This window comes from Procambarus clarkii, chromosome 57 (assembly GCF_040958095.1).
Source record: "Procambarus clarkii isolate CNS0578487 chromosome 57, FALCON_Pclarkii_2.0, whole genome shotgun sequence".
In the NCBI taxonomy this organism is placed as follows: domain Eukaryota; kingdom Metazoa; phylum Arthropoda; class Malacostraca; order Decapoda; family Cambaridae; genus Procambarus; species Procambarus clarkii.
This window is the reverse complement of record NC_091206.1, coordinates 25,690,455-25,707,933: the sequence shown is the minus strand read 5'-3', so window position 1 is coordinate 25,707,933 and position 17,479 is coordinate 25,690,455.

Here is a 17,479-nt window from a genome sequence, read left to right as displayed (position 1 = left end):
GAATTAAAATTGTTAATTATTTAAGATAGGATATATATGCAAAAGACTTTGCGAGATATAGTAAGAAAAGTGTTTCTGACTGAGGTAAGGTACTGTGTGATTGACTTGTATGTTAGGAAAAAGAACACTTATTAGAAACTTAGATGATCTTTTGAAATGTTTCTTAGCAAATAGTTGCAAATTATAGTGTGAGAAGCATATGGTTCCCCTACTCTACACAAACACACGTGAGCACAATTAGTCCACGGGATTCAGAGAGAGTGAGAGTGAACAGCGAAATAGTAACAAAAAATGTGACAATGAGGGGAAACTATGTCATTCAAACGTTAACCATATAAATTACAGTAACACTAACCGAGCGTCCACATACATATTCCAATCAATTTACATAAATAAACATTCACTAATATATTCCTTTAAAATGGACACACGCAGATAGTTGCAGTACACATGTCAGTTCAATTACTGGTACACATAAACACTCATAGCTGGACGTGTCTGTCCATCTTGACAATAGTAGACATGTTACAAAAAATGTGACAATAATGGGAAACTATGTCATTCAAACGTATAAATGTTAACCGTATAAATTACAGTAACACTAATCGCGCGCACACGTACATATGTCAATCAATTTACATAAATACACATACACTAATGTGTACCTTTAAAATGGACACATACAGATAATTACCGTACACATGTCAGTTCAATTACAAGTACACATACACACACATAGCTTCACGTGTCTGTCGGTCTTGACAATAGTATACATGGATACGCACACAAAACAGTCCATTATCAATTAATGTGTGTGTGTGTGTGTGTGTGTGTATTTATTTTCTCCTTGTATTTACTATATGTATCTGCAGAATCGAGTTATTAGCTCTTGGACCCCGCCTATCAAATATATGTATTTTTCCTTTTTTTATATCTACTACATGTATTTCTCTCTAACACACACACACACACACACACACACACACACACACACACACAAACATGCCAAAACTAGAAGACAGAAGAAAAAGAGGTGATATGATCACTACATACAAAATAGTAACAGGAATTGATAAAATCGACAGGGAAGATTTCCTGAGACCTGGCACTTCAAGAACAAGAGGTCATAGATTTAAACTAGCTAAACACAGATGCCGAAGAAATCTAAGAAAATTCACCTTCGCAAATAGAGTGGTAGACGGTTGGAACAAGTTAAGTGAGAAGGTGGTGGAGGCCAAGACCGTCAGTAGTTTCAAAGCGTTATATGACAAAGAGTGCTGGGAAGACGGGACACCACGAGCGTAGCTCTCATCCTGTAACTACACTTAGGTAATTACACACACACACACAAACTGGAGGCCTACCGTCTAAACGGAGAGAGTTCGTTGGTTATAATCCTAATGGTCCCATATCGAATCTCAGTTGATGCAATAGCAAATCGACAGATATTCTTTAACCTGATTCGCCTGTTCACCGGCTCCCCTCCGACCGGGGAGCCAGTCGGCCGAGCGGACAGCACACTGGACACTGGACTTGTGATCGTGTGGTCCCGGGTTCGATTCCGGGCGCCGCCGAGAAACAATGGGCAGAGTTTCTTTCACCCTGTGCCCCTGTTATCTTGCAGTAAAACAGGTACCTGGGTGTTAGTTAGCTGTCACGGGCTGCTTCCTGGGGGTGGAGGCCTGGTCGAGGACCGGACCGCGGGGACACTAAAGCCCCGAAATCATCTCAAGAAGAACCTCAAGAGATAAGCACAAATGGATCCGTCAACCTATCTACTTATATCTGTCAATCCATCAATCTATCTTCCCATAAACCAACCATTTATCATTATATACATTTATATTCCATTTATCCGTCCATCAACTCTTCTGTCTATCCATCCATCTACTCATATGTCTTTCCATCCATCTGATAGACGGATGCATCTATGCATCCCTCTATCCGTCAATGTATATATTTAGCAATCAATGTAAACATCCATCTATCTACTTATATAAATATTCCTTTAATCCCTGTTTCACCTGCACCACTCCCCCTGTTCCCCCATCCCCATCCCTGTTTCACCTGCACTACTCCCCCTGTTCCCCCATCCCCATCCCTGTTTCACCTGCACCACTCCCCCTGTTCCCCCATCCCCATCCCTGTTTCACCTGCACCACTCCCCCTGTTCCCCCATCCCCATCCCTGTTTCACCTGCACCACTCCCCCCTGTTTCTCCCTCTTCATCCCTGTTTCACCTGCACCACTCCCCCTGTTCTTCCATCCCCATCCCTGTTTCACCTGTACAGCACCTCCTGTTCCCCCTCTTCCTCCCTGTTTCACCTGCACCACTCCCCCTGTTCCCTCTCTTCATTCCACCTCTAAATCCCGTATCCTCCCCCCCCCCTACCACAACCTTTGCACCTCTTCCTTTAACTTAAATCAGGACCAATAAACTTCTTTATGTGTTTAATTAGGGTTTTTTCTAAGTACGAAAAAGTCTTCAGCCATCTCAAGCATTATTTTACAATTAACTTTAATTAAATTGGTAGGGGGGGGGGGAGTGATAAGAATAATTAATAATTATTCCTAAATCCTTCAGCTAAAGTCAACACTGACCAACCTATGCCCGTTCCCTACCCCAGACCATTCCCTCTACAAATACATTAATTTAGTAATAATAAGCCTTAATAATATATTAATAAATAAATTTTAAAATAAATCTGTGTATGGCTGCAGCCTCCAGCATGTGGCTTCATAACATAGACAGACATTCTCTTTATATATATATATATATATATATATATATATATATATATATATATATATATATATATATATATATATATATATATATATATATATATATATATATATATATATATGACAATGTCAGACCACGGAGGAAAATGAAACAGGAATTTCCTTAAGTACTTTCGTATATTAAATACATTTTCAGAAGGAAGCTGTATTTGATTCCATCTGAAGATGTATTTAATATACGAAAGTACTTAAGGAAATTCCTGTTTCATTTTCCTCCGTGGTCTGACATTGTCACATTCTTAATCACGTGTTTATTTTTGTGATATACACACACACATATATATATATATATATATATATATATATATATATATATATATATATATATATATATATATATATATATATATATATATATGTATATATATATATATATATATATATATATATATATATATATATATATATATATCAATTTACATAAATAAATATTCACTAATATATTCCTTTAAAATTGACACAAGCGGATTAAGGCGTCCTGTACATTCCAGTTGCATTGGTCCTGGCAGTATGGGTTCGAGTCACTTCTGGCATGTGAGTTTTCAGTTGCATATAGTCTTGGGGACTATTAAGGCTTGTTTGCATGCATATATATATATATGTCGTACCTAGTAGCCAGAACTCACTTCTCAGCCTACTATGCAAGGCCCGATTTGCCTAATAAGCCAAGTTTTTATGAATTAATTGTTTTTCGACGACCTAACCTACCTAACCTAACCTAACCTAACTTTTTCGGCTACCTAACCTAACCTAACCTATAAAGATAGGTTAGGTTAGGTTAGGTAGGGTTGGTTAGGTTCGGTCATATATCTACGTTAATTTAAACTCCAATAAAAAAAAATTGACAACATACATAATGAAATGGGTAGATTTATCATTTCATAAGAAAAAAATTAGAGAAAATAACTTAGTTCAGGAAAACTTGGCTTATTAGGCAAATCGGGCCTTGCATAGTAGGCCGATAAGTGCGTTCTGGCTACTAGGTACGACATATATATATATATATATATATATATATATATATATATATATATATATATATATATATATATATATGTCGTACCTAATAGCCAGAACGCACTTATCAGCCTACTATGCAAGGCCCGATTTGCCTAATAAGCCAAGTTTTCATGAATTAATGTTTTTTCGACTACCTAACCTACCTAACCTAACCTAACCTAACTTTTTCTGCTACCTAACCGAACCTAACCTATGAAGATAGGTTAGGTTAGGTTAGGTAGGGTTGGTTAGGTTCGGTCATATTACGTTATTACTACGTTAATTTTAACTCCATTAAAAAAAAATTGACCTCATACATAATGAAATGGGTAGCTTTATCATTTCATAAGAAAAAAATTAGAGAAAATATATTAATTCATGAAAACTTGGCTTATTAGGCAAATTGGGCCTTGCATAGTAGGCTGACAAGTGCGTTCTGGCTACTAGGTACGACATATATATATATATATGTCGTACCTAGTAGCCAGAACTCACTTATCAGCCTACTATGCAAGGCCCAATTTGACTAATAAGCCAAGTTTTCATGAATTAATTGTTTTTCGACTACCTAACCTACCTAACCTAACCTAACCTAACTTTTTCGGCTACCTAACCTAACCTACCTAGCCTAACCTAACCTAACTTTTTCGGCTACCTAACCTAACCTAACCTATAAAGATTGGTTAGGTTAGGTTAGGTAGGGTTGGTTAGGTTTGGTCATATATCTACGTTAATTTAAACTCCAAAAAAAAGAAATTGACCTCATACATAATGAAATGGGTAGGTTTATCACTTCATAAGAAAAAAAATAGAGAAAATAAATTAATTCAGGAAAACTTGGCTTATTAGGCAAATCGGGCCTTGAATAGTAGGCTGACAAGTGCGTTCTGGCTATTAGGTACGACATATATATATATATATATATATATATATATATATATATATATATATATATATATATATATATATATATATATATATATATATATATATATATATTTTAAAAATCTGTCATATTTGTAAATTAAATAATAATAATTATTTAATTATTAAATTTAATTTAATTTGTTTTATTAATATAATTATTTAATAATTTAATAAAATAATAATTTATTAAAAAGCATTAATTTGATTACTTATTTAATAAAATTAAATAATAAATAATAAATTAAATATTGATATATACATGTGTGTCCAGGAGGCCATCTGTGTCCCCTCAGATGGTCTCCCTTATCACAGTTTGTGTCTATGGATGTGTGTGAGTGTGTATATCCCTGTGAGTGTCCGGGCGAGTGTGTGTGAGTGTGAGTGTCCCTGTGAGTGTCCGGGTGCGTGTGTGTCCGGTTATACCTGTGGGTCCAGGAGGCCATCTGTGTCCCCTCAGATGATCTCCCTTATCACAGTCTATGGGTGTATGTGAGTGTGAGTGCCCCTGTGAGTGTTCGGGTGAGGGTGTGTGTGTGTGTGTGTGAGTGTCCGGGTTTATGTGAGGTTTGGTTCCAGGGAAACATCCTTCCCCCCCATCCCCTTCACATATCTCCTCCCTTATTCCCACCGTGGGTTCGAATCCCAGGTGATTAGACCTGCTCTAGGTCCATGGATCCAAGGTATCCATCCGTGGGCCCAACGGATTTCACCCCTTCCCCACTTTCCAAGGGCCAGGCCAATTCCAGCTATCCAGGGAACCTGTCGAAACAGAGGCAGCTACAGGAGGGGACACACAAATATTTGTGCCCTGCAGTTACACACCCGTTCCGACAGACTCGATCGCAATCTATCCAGATGAGAACACGTTCTCTTCCGACTAGACCACGCTGGAGTCGCTGTATGTCTCAAATTTGGTTCCTTTATTTATAGTTAGTATTTTTGGTGAATTAATTGATTTGTTTTAATTTTTTATTGACTTTGGTAGAACGATTTGGGGAGTTGGGGGGGGGGGGGGGGGGGGGGGGGGGGTGTTGTGTGTGTAATGGATTGTCGAGATCGTGGTTGGTTAGTATTTATCTAGTTGTGTTCACCTAGTTGTGCTTGCGAGGGTTGAGCTCTACTCTTTCGGCCCGCCTCTCAACTGCCAATCAATCAATTATTACTAACTAATAAAAAACATTCCACACACACACACCCAGGAAGCAGCCCGTAACAGCTGTCTAACGCCCAGGTACATATTTACTGCTAGGTAACAGGGGCATCAGAATGATAGAAACTCTGCTGATTTCCGTTTGTTCCATCACCGGGGGATCGAATGAGCTACGATTACGAATCGAGAGCGACGTCCACTCAGCTATGAAGCCCCCTAGTTTGTGAATTGGTGCAAAAGATAATTTGGGAGAGGTTAAGGGAAAGGAATGATGTTTGGTGGCTTTGAAAGCTTTGGATGGGAGGGGGGTTGCCAGTTATGAATTAAAATTGTTAATTATTTAAGATAGGATATATATGCAAAAGACGTTGCGAGATATAGTAAAAAAAGTGTTTCTGACTGAGGTTAGGTACTGTGTGATTGACTTGTATGTTAGGAAAAAGAACACTTATTAGAAACTTAAATGATCTTTTGAAATGTTTCTTAGCAAATAGTTGCAAATTATAGTGTGAGAAGCATATGGTTCCCCTACTCTACACAAACACACGTGAGCACAATTAGTCCACGGGATTCAGAGAGAGTGAGAGTGAACAGCGAAATAGTAACAAAAAATGTGACAATGAGGGGAAACTATGTCATTCAAACGTTAACCATATAAATTACAGTAACACTAACCGAGCGTCCACATACATATTCCAATCAATTTACATAAATAAACATTCACTAATATATTCCTTTAAAATGGACACACGCAGATAGTTGCAGTACACATGTCAGTTCAATTACTGGTACACATAAACACTCATAGCTGGACGTGTCTGTCCATCTTGACAATAGTAGACATGTTACAAAAAATGTGACAATAATGGGAAACTATGTCATTCAAACGTATAAATGTTAACCGTATAAATTACAGTAACACTAATCGCGCGCACACGTACATATGTCAATCAATTTACATAAATACACATACACTAATGTGTACCTTTAAAATGGACACATACAGATAATTACCGTACACATGTCAGTTCAATTACAAGTACACATACACACACATAGCTTCACGTGTCTGTCGGTCTTGACAATAGTATACATGGATACGCACACAAAACAGTCCATTATCAATTAATGTGTGTGTGTGTGTGTGTGTGTGTATTTATTTTCTCCTTGTATTTACTATATGTATCTGCAGAATCGAGTTATTAGCTCTTGGACCCCGCCTATCAAATATATGTATTTTTCCTTTTTTTATATCTACTACATGTATTTCTCTCTAACACACACACACACACACACACACACACACACACACACACACACAAACATGCCAAAACTAGAAGACAGAAGAAAAAGAGGTGATATGATCACTACATACAAAATAGTAACAGGAATTGATAAAATCGACAGGGAAGATTTCCTGAGACCTGGCACTTCAAGAACAAGAGGTCATAGATTTAAACTAGCTAAACACAGATGCCGAAGAAATCTAAGAAAATTCACCTTCGCAAATAGAGTGGTAGACGGTTGGAACAAGTTAAGTGAGAAGGTGGTGGAGGCCAAGACCGTCAGTAGTTTCAAAGCGTTATATGACAAAGAGTGCTGGGAAGACGGGACACCACGAGCGTAGCTCTCATCCTGTAACTACACTTAGGTAATTACACACACACACACAAACTGGAGGCCTACGGTCTAAACGGAGAGAGTTCGTTGGTTATAATCCTAATGGTCCCATATCGAATCTCAGTTGATGCAATAGCAAATCGACAGATATTCTTTAACCTGATTCGCCTGTTCACCGGCTCCCCTCCGACCGGGGAGCCAGTCGGCCGAGCGGACAGCACACTGGACACTGGACTTGTGATCGTGTGGTCCCGGGTTCGATTCCGGGCGCCGCCGAGAAACAATGGGCAGAGTTTCTTTCACCCTGTGCCCCTGTTATCTTGCAGTAAAACAGGTACCTGGGTGTTAGTTAGCTGTCACGGGCTGCTTCCTGGGGGTGGAGGCCTGGTCGAGGACCGGACCGCGGGGACACTAAAGCCCCGAAATCATCTCAAGAAGAACCTCAAGAGATAAGCACAAATGGATCCGTCAACCTATCTACTTATATCTGTCAATCCATCAATCTATCTTCCCATAAACCAACCATTTATCATTATATACATTTATATTCCATTTATCCGTCCATCAACTCTTCTGTCTATCCATCCATCTACTCATATGTCTTTCCATCCATCTGATAGACGGATGCATCTATGCATCCCTCTATCCGTCAATGTATATATTTAGCAATCAATGTAAACATCCATCTATCTACTTATATAAATATTCCTTTAATCCCTGTTTCACCTGCACCACTCCCCCTGTTCCCCCATCCCCATCCCTGTTTCACCTGCACTACTCCCCCTGTTCCCCCATCCCCATCCCTGTTTCACCTGCACCACTCCCCCTGTTCCCCCATCCCCATCCCTGTTTCACCTGCACCACTCCCCCTGTTCCCCCATCCCCATCCCTGTTTCACCTGCACCACTCCCCCCTGTTTCTCCCTCTTCATCCCTGTTTCACCTGCACCACTCCCCCTGTTCTTCCATCCCCATCCCTGTTTCACCTGTACAGCACCTCCTGTTCCCCCTCTTCCTCCCTGTTTCACCTGCACCACTCCCCCTGTTCCCTCTCTTCATTCCACCTCTAAATCCCGTATCCTCCCCCCCCCCCCTACCACAACCTTTGCACCTCTTCCTTTAACTTAAATCAGGACCAATAAACTTCTTTATGTGTTTAATTAGGGTTTTTTCTAAGTACGAAAAAGTCTTCAGCCATCTCAAGCATTATTTTACAATTAACTTTAATTAAATTGGTAGGGGGGGGGGAGTGATAAGAATAATTAATAATTATTCCTAAATCCTTCAGCTAAAGTCAACACTGACCAACCTATGCCCGTTCCCTACCCCAGACCATTCCCTCTACAAATACATTAATTTAGTAATAATAAGCCTTAATAATATATTAATAAATAAATTTTAAAATAAATCTGTGTATGGCTGCAGCCTCCAGCATGTGGCTTCATAACATAGACAGACATTCTCTTTATATATATATATATATATATATATATATATATATATATATATATATATATATATATATATATATATATATATATATATATATATATATATATATATATATGACAATGTCAGACCACGGAGGAAAATGAAACAGGAATTTCCTTAAGTACTTTCGTATATTAAATACATTTTCAGAAGGAAGCTGTATTTGATTCCATCTGAAGATGTATTTAATATACGAAAGTACTTAAGGAAATTCCTGTTTCATTTTCCTCCGTGGTCTGACATTGTCACATTCTTAATCACGTGTTTATTTTTGTGATATACACACACATATATATATATATATATATATATATATATATATATATATATATATATATATATATGTATATATATATATATATATATATATATATATATATATATATATATATATATATCAATTTACATAAATAAATATTCACTAATATATTCCTTTAAAATTGACACAAGCGGATTAAGGCGTCCTGTACATTCCAGTTGCATTGGTCCTGGCAGTATGGGTTCAAGTCACTTCTGGCATGTGAGTTTTCAGTTGCATATAGTCTTGGGGACTATTAAGGCTTGTTTGCATGCATATATATATATATGTCGTACCTAGTAGCCAGAACTCACTTCTCAGCCTACTATGCAAGGCCCGATTTGCCTAATAAGCCAAGTTTTTATGAATTAATTGTTTTTCGACGACCTAACCTACCTAACCTAACCTAACCTAACTTTTTCGGCTACCTAACCTAACCTAACCTATAAAGATAGGTTAGGTTAGGTTAGGTAGGGTTGGTTAGGTTCGGTCATATATCTACGTTAATTTAAACTCCAATAAAAAAAAATTGACAACATACATAATGAAATGGGTAGATTTATCATTTCATAAGAAAAAAATTAGAGAAAATAACTTAGTTCAGGAAAACTTGGCTTATTAGGCAAATCGGGCCTTGCATAGTAGGCCGATAAGTGCGTTCTGGCTACTAGGTACGACATATATATATATATATATATATATATATATATATATATATATATATATATATATATATATATATATATATATATATATATATATATGTCGTACCTAATAGCCAGAACGCACTTATCAGCCTACTATGCAAGGCCCGATTTGCCTAATAAGCCAAGTTTTCATGAATTAATGTTTTTTCGACTACCTAACCTACCTAACCTAACCTAACCTAACTTTTTCTGCTACCTAACCGAACCTAACCTATGAAGATAGGTTAGGTTAGGTTAGGTAGGGTTGGTTAGGTTCGGTCATATTACGTTATTACTACGTTAATTTTAACTCCATTAAAAAAAAATTGACCTCATACATAATGAAATGGGTAGCTTTATCATTTCATAAGAAAAAAATTAGAGAAAATATATTAATTCATGAAAACTTGGCTTATTAGGCAAATTGGGCCTTGCATAGTAGGCTGACAAGTGCGTTCTGGCTACTAGGTACGACATATATATATATATGTCGTACCTAGTAGCCAGAACTCACTTATCAGCCTACTATGCAAGGCCCAATTTGACTAATAAGCCAAGTTTTCATGAATTAATTGTTTTTCGACTACCTAACCTACCTAACCTAACCTAACCTAACCTAACTTTTTCGGCTACCTAACCTAACCTACCTAGCCTAACCTAACCTAACTTTTTCGGCTACCTAACCTAACCTAACCTATAAAGATTGGTTAGGTTAGGTTAGGTAGGGTTGGTTAGGTTTGGTCATATATCTACGTTAATTTAAACTCCAAAAAAAAGAAATTGACCTCATACATAATGAAATGGGTAGGTTTATCACTTCATAAGAAAAAAAATAGAGAAAATAAATTAATTCAGGAAAACTTGGCTTATTAGGCAAATCGGGCCTTGAATAGTAGGCTGACAAGTGCGTTCTGGCTATTAGGTACGACATATATATATATATATATATATATATATATATATATATATATATATATATATATATATATATATATATATATATATATATATATATATATATATATATATATATATATATATATATATATATATATATATATATATATATATATATATATTTTAAAAATCTGTCATATTTGTAAATTAAATAATAATAATTATTTAATTATTAAATTTAATTTAATTTGTTTTATTAATATAATTATTTAATGATTTAATAAAATAATAATTTATTAAAAAGCATTAATTTGATTACTTATTTAATAAAATTAAATAATAAATAATAAATTAAAAATTGATATATACATGTGTGTCCAGGAGGCCATCTGTGTCCCCTCAGATGGTCTCCCTTATCACAGTTTGTGTCTATGGATGTGTGTGAGTGTGTATATCCCTGTGAGTGTCCGGGCGAGTGTGTGTGAGTGTGAGTGTCCCTGTGAGTGTCCGGGTGCGTGTGTGTCCGGTTATACCTGTGGGTCCAGGAGGCCATCTGTGTCCCCTCAGATGATCTCCCTTATCACAGTCTATGGGTGTATGTGAGTGTGAGTGCCCCTGTGAGTGTTCGGGTGAGGGTGTGTGTGTGTGTGTGTGAGTGTCCGGGTTTATGTGAGGTTTGGTTCCAGGGAAACATCCTTCCCCCCCATCCCCTTCACATATCTCCTCCCTTATTCCCACCGTGGGTTCGAATCCCAGGTGATTAGACCTGCTCTAGGTCCATGGATCCAAGGTATCCATCCGTGGGCCCAACGGATTTCACCCCTTCCCCACTTTCCAAGGGCCAGGCCAATTCCAGCTATCCAGGGAACCTGTCGAAACAGAGGCAGCTACAGGAGGGGACACACAAATATTTGTGCCCTGCAGTTACACACCCGTTCCGACAGACTCGATCGCAATCTATCCAGATGAGAACACGTTCTCTTCCGACTAGACCACGCTGGAGTCGCTGTATGTCTCAAATTTGGTTCCTTTATTTATAGTTAGTATTTTTGGTGAATTAATTGATTTGTTTTAATTTTTTATTGACTTTGGTAGAACGATTTGGGGAGTTGGGGGGGGGGGGGTTGTGTGTGTAATGGATTGTCGAGATCGTGGTTGGTTAGTATTTATCTAGTTGTGTTCACCTAGTTATGCTTGCGAGGGTTGAGCTCTATACTCTTTCGGCCCGCCTCTCAACTGCCAATCAATCAATTATTACTAACTAATAAAAAACATTCCACACACACACACCCAGGAAGCAGCCCGTAACAGCTGTCTAACGCCCAGGTACATATTTACTGCTAGGTAACAGGGGCATCAGAATGATAGAAACTCTGCTGATTTCCGTTTGTTCCATCACCGGGGGATCGAATGAGCTACGATTACGAGTCGAGAGCGACGTCCACTCAGCTATAAAGCCCCCTAGTTTGTGAATTGGTGCAAAAGATAATTTGGGAGAGGTTAAGGGAAAGGAATGATGTTTGGTGGCTTTGAGAGCTTTGGATGGGAGGGGGGTTGCCAGTTATGAATTAAAACTGTTAATTATTTAAGATAGGATATATATGCAAAAGATGTTGCGAGATATAGTAAAAAAAGTGTTTCTGACTGAGGTTAGGTACTGTGTGATTGACTTGTATGTTAGGAAAAAGAACACTTATTAGAAACTTAGATGATCTTTTGAAATGTTTCTTAGCAAATAGTTGCAAATTATTGTGTGAAAAGCATATGGTTCCCCTACCCTACACAAACACACGTGAGCACAATTAGTCCACAGGATTCAGAGAGAGTGAAAGTGAACAGCGACAAAGTAACAAAAAATGTGACAATGAGGGGAAACTATGTCATTCAAACGTTAACCATATAAATTACAGTAACACTAACCGAGCGTCCACATACATATTCCAATCAATTTACATAAATAAACATTCACTAATATATTCCTTTAAAATGGACACACGCAGATAGTTGCAGTACACATGTCAGTTCAATTACTGGTACACATAAACACTCATAGCTGGACGTGTCTGTCCATCTTGACAATAGTAGACATGTAACAAAAAATGTGACAATAATGGGAAACTATGTCATTCAAACGTATAAATGTTAACCATATAAATTACAGTAACACTAATCGCGCGCACACGTACATATGTCAATCAATTTACATAAATACACATTCACTAATGTGTACCTTTAAAATGGACACATACAGATAATTACCGTACACATGTCAGTTCAATTACAGGTACACATACACACACATAGCTTCACGTGTCTGTCGGTCTTGACAATAGTACACATGGATATGCACACAAAACAGTCCATTATCAATTAATGTGTGTGTGTGTGTGTATTTATTTTCTCCTTGTATTTACTATATGTATCTGCAGAATCGAGTTATTAGCTCTTGGACCCCGCCTATCAAATATATGTATTTTTCCTTTTTTTATATCTACTACATCTATTTCTCTCTAACACACACACACACACACACACACACACACACACACACACACACACACACACACACACAAACATGCCAAAACTAGAAGACAGAAGAAAAAGAGGTGATATGATCACTACATACAAAATAGTAACAGGAATTGATAAAATCGACAGGGAAGATTTCCTGAGACCTGGCACTTCAAGAACAAGAGGTCATAGATTTAAACTAGCTAAACACAGATGCCGAAGAAATATAAGAAAATTCACCTTCGCAAATAGAGTGGTAGACGGTTGGAACAAGTTAAGTGAGAAGGTGGTGGAGGCCAAGACCGTCAGTAGTTTCAAAGCGTTATATGACAAAGAGTGCTGGGAAGACGGGACACCACGAGCGTAGCTCTCATCCTGTAACTACACTTAGGTAATTACACACACACACACAAACTGGAGGCCTACCGTCTAAACGGAGAGAGTTCGTTGGTTATAATCCTAATGGTCCCATATCGAATCTCAGTTGATGCAATAGCAAATCGACAGATATTCTTTAACCTGATTCGCCTGTTCACCGGCTCCCCTCCGACCGGGGAGCCAGTCGGCCGAGCGGACAGCACACTGGACACTGGACTTGTGATCGTGTGGTCCCGGGTTCGATTCCGGGCGCCGCCGAGAAACAATGGGCAGAGTTTCTTTCACCCTGTGCCCCTGTTATCTTGCAGTAAAACAGGTACCTGGGTGTTAGTTAGCTGTCACGGGCTGCTTCCTGGGGGTGGAGGCCTGGTCGAGGACCGGACCGCGGGGACACTAAAGCCCCGAAATCATCTCAAGAAGAACCTCAAGAGATAAGCACAAATGGATCCGTCAACCTATCTACTTATATCTGTCAATCCATCAATCTATCTTCCCATAAACCAACCATTTATCATTATATACATTTATATTCCATTTATCCGTCCATCAACTCTTCTGTCTATCCATCCATCTACTCATATGTCTTTCCATCCATCTGATAGACGGATGCATCTATGCATCCCTCTATCCGTCAATGTATATATTTAGCAATCAATGTAAACATCCATCTATCTACTTATATAAATATTCCTTTAATCCCTGTTTCACCTGCACCACTCCCCCTGTTCCCCCATCCCCATCCCTGTTTCACCTGCACCACTCCCCCTGTTCCCCCATCCCCATCCCTGTTTCACCTGCACCACTCCCCCCTGTTTCTCCCTCTTCATCCCTGTTTCACCTGCACCACTCCCCCTGTTCTTCCATCCCCATCCCTGTTTCACCTATACAGCACCTCCTGTTCCCCCTCTTCCTCCCTGTTTCACCTGCACCACTCCCCCTGTTCCCTCTCTTCATTCCACCTCTAAATCCCGTATCCTCCCCCCCCCCTACCACAACCTTTGCACCTCTTCCTTTAACTTAAATCAGGACCAATAAACTTCTTTATGTGTTTAATTAGGGTTTTTTCTAAGTACGAAAAAGTCTTCAGCCATCTCAAGCATTATTTTACAATTAACTTTAATTAAATTGGTAGGGGGGGGGGGAGTGATAAGAATAATTAATAATTATTCCTAAATCCTTCAGCTAAAGTCAACACTGACCAACCTATGCCCGTTCCCTACCCCAGACCATTCCCTCTACAAATACATTAATTTAGTAATAATAAGCCTTAATAATATATTAATAAATAAATTTTAAAATAAATCTGTGTATGGCTGCAGCCTCCAGCATGTGGCTTCATAACATAGACAGACATTCTCTTTATATATATATATATATATATATATATATATATATATATATATATATATATATATATATATATATATATATATATATGACAATGTCAGACCACGGAGGAAAATGAAACAGGAATTTCCTTAAGTACTTTCGTATATTAAATACATTTTCAGAAGGAAGCTGTATTTGATTCCATCTGAAGATGTATTTAATATACGAAAGTACTTAAGGAAATTCCTGTTTCATTTTCCTCCGTGGTCTGACATTGTCACATTCTTAATCACGTGTTTATTTTTGTGATATACACACATATATATATATATATATATATATATATATATATATATATATATATATATATATGTATATATATATATATATATATGTATATATATATATATATATATATATATATATATATATATATATATATATATATATATATATCAATTTACATAAATAAATATTCACTAATATATTCCTTTAAAATTGACACAAGCGGATTAAGGCGTCCTGTACATTCCAGTTGCATTGCTCCTGGCAGTATGGGTTCAAGTCACTTCTGGCATGTGAGTTTTCAGTTGCATATAGTCTTGGGGACCATTAAGGCTTGTTTGCATGCATATATATATATATATATATATATATATATATATATATATATATATATATATATATATATATATATATATATATATATATATATATATATATATATATATGTCGTACCTAATAGCCAGAACGCACTTATCAGCCTACTATGCAAGGCCCGATTTGCCTAATAAGCCAAGTTTTCATGAATTAATGTTTTTTCGACTACCTAACCTACCTAACCTAACCTAACCTAACTTTTTCTGCTACCTAACCGAACCTAACCTATGAAGATAGGTTAGGTTAGGTTAGGTAGGGTTGGTTAGGTTCGGTCATATTACGTTATTACTACGTTAATTTTAACTCCATTAAAAAAAAATTGACCTCATACATAATGAAATGGGTAGCTTTATCATTTCATAAGAAAAAAATTAGAGAAAATATATTAATTCATGAAAACTTGGCTTATTAGGCAAATTGGGCCTTGCATAGTAGGCTGACAAGTGCGTTCTGGCTACTAGGTACGACATATATATATATATTTCGTACCTAGTAGCCAGAACTCACTTATCAGCCTACTATGCAAGGCCCAATTTGACTAATAAGCCAAGTTTTCATGAATTAATTGTTTTTCGACTACCTAACCTACCTAACCTAACCTAACCTAACTTTTTCGGCTACCTAACCTAACCTACCTAGCCTAACCTAACCTAACTTTTTCGGCTACCTAACCTAACCTAACCTATAAAGATTGGTTAGGTTAGGTTAGGTAGGGTTGGTTAGGTTTGGTCATATATCTACGTTAATTTAAACTCCAAAAAAAAGAAATTGACCTCATACATAATGAAATGGGTAGGTTTATCACTTCATAAGAAAAAAAATAGAGAAAATAAATTAATTCAGGAAAACTTGGCTTATTAGGCAAATCGGGCCTTGAATAGTAGGCTGACAAGTGCGTTCTGGCTATTAGGTACGACATATATATATATATATATATATATATATATATATATATATATATATATATATATATATATATATATATATATATATATATATATATTTTAAAAATCTGTCATATTTGTAAATTAAATAATAATAATTATTTAATTATTAAATTTAATTTAATTTGTTTTATTAATATAATTATTTAATGATTTAATAAAATAATAATTTATTAAAAAGCATTAATTTGATTACTTATTTAATAAAATTAAATAATAAATAATAAATTAAAAATTGATATATACATGTGTGTCCAGGAGGCCATCTGTGTCCCCTCAGATGGTCTCCCTTATCACAGTTTGTGTCTATGGATGTGTGTGAGTGTGTATATCCCTGTGAGTGTCCGGGCGAGTGTGTGTGAGTGTGAGTGTCCCTGTGAGTGTCCGGGTGCGTGTGTGTCCGGTTATACCTGTGGGTCCAGGAGGCCATCTGTGTCCCCTCAGATGATCTCCCTTATCACAGTCTATGGGTGTATGTGAGTGTGAGTGCCCCTGTGAGTGTTCGGGTGAGGGTGTGTGTGTGTGTGTGTGAGTGTCCGGGTTTATGTGAGGTTTGGTTCCAGGGAAACATCCTTCCCCCCCATCCCCTTCACATATCTCCTCCCTTATTCCCACCGTGGGTTCGAATCCCAGGTGATTAGACCTGCTCTAGGTCCATGGATCCAAGGTATCCATCCGTGGGCCCAACGGATTTCACCCCTTCCCCACTTTCCAAGGGCCAGGCCAATTCCAGCTATCCAGGGAACCTGTCGAAACAGAGGCAGCTACAGGAGGGGACACACAAA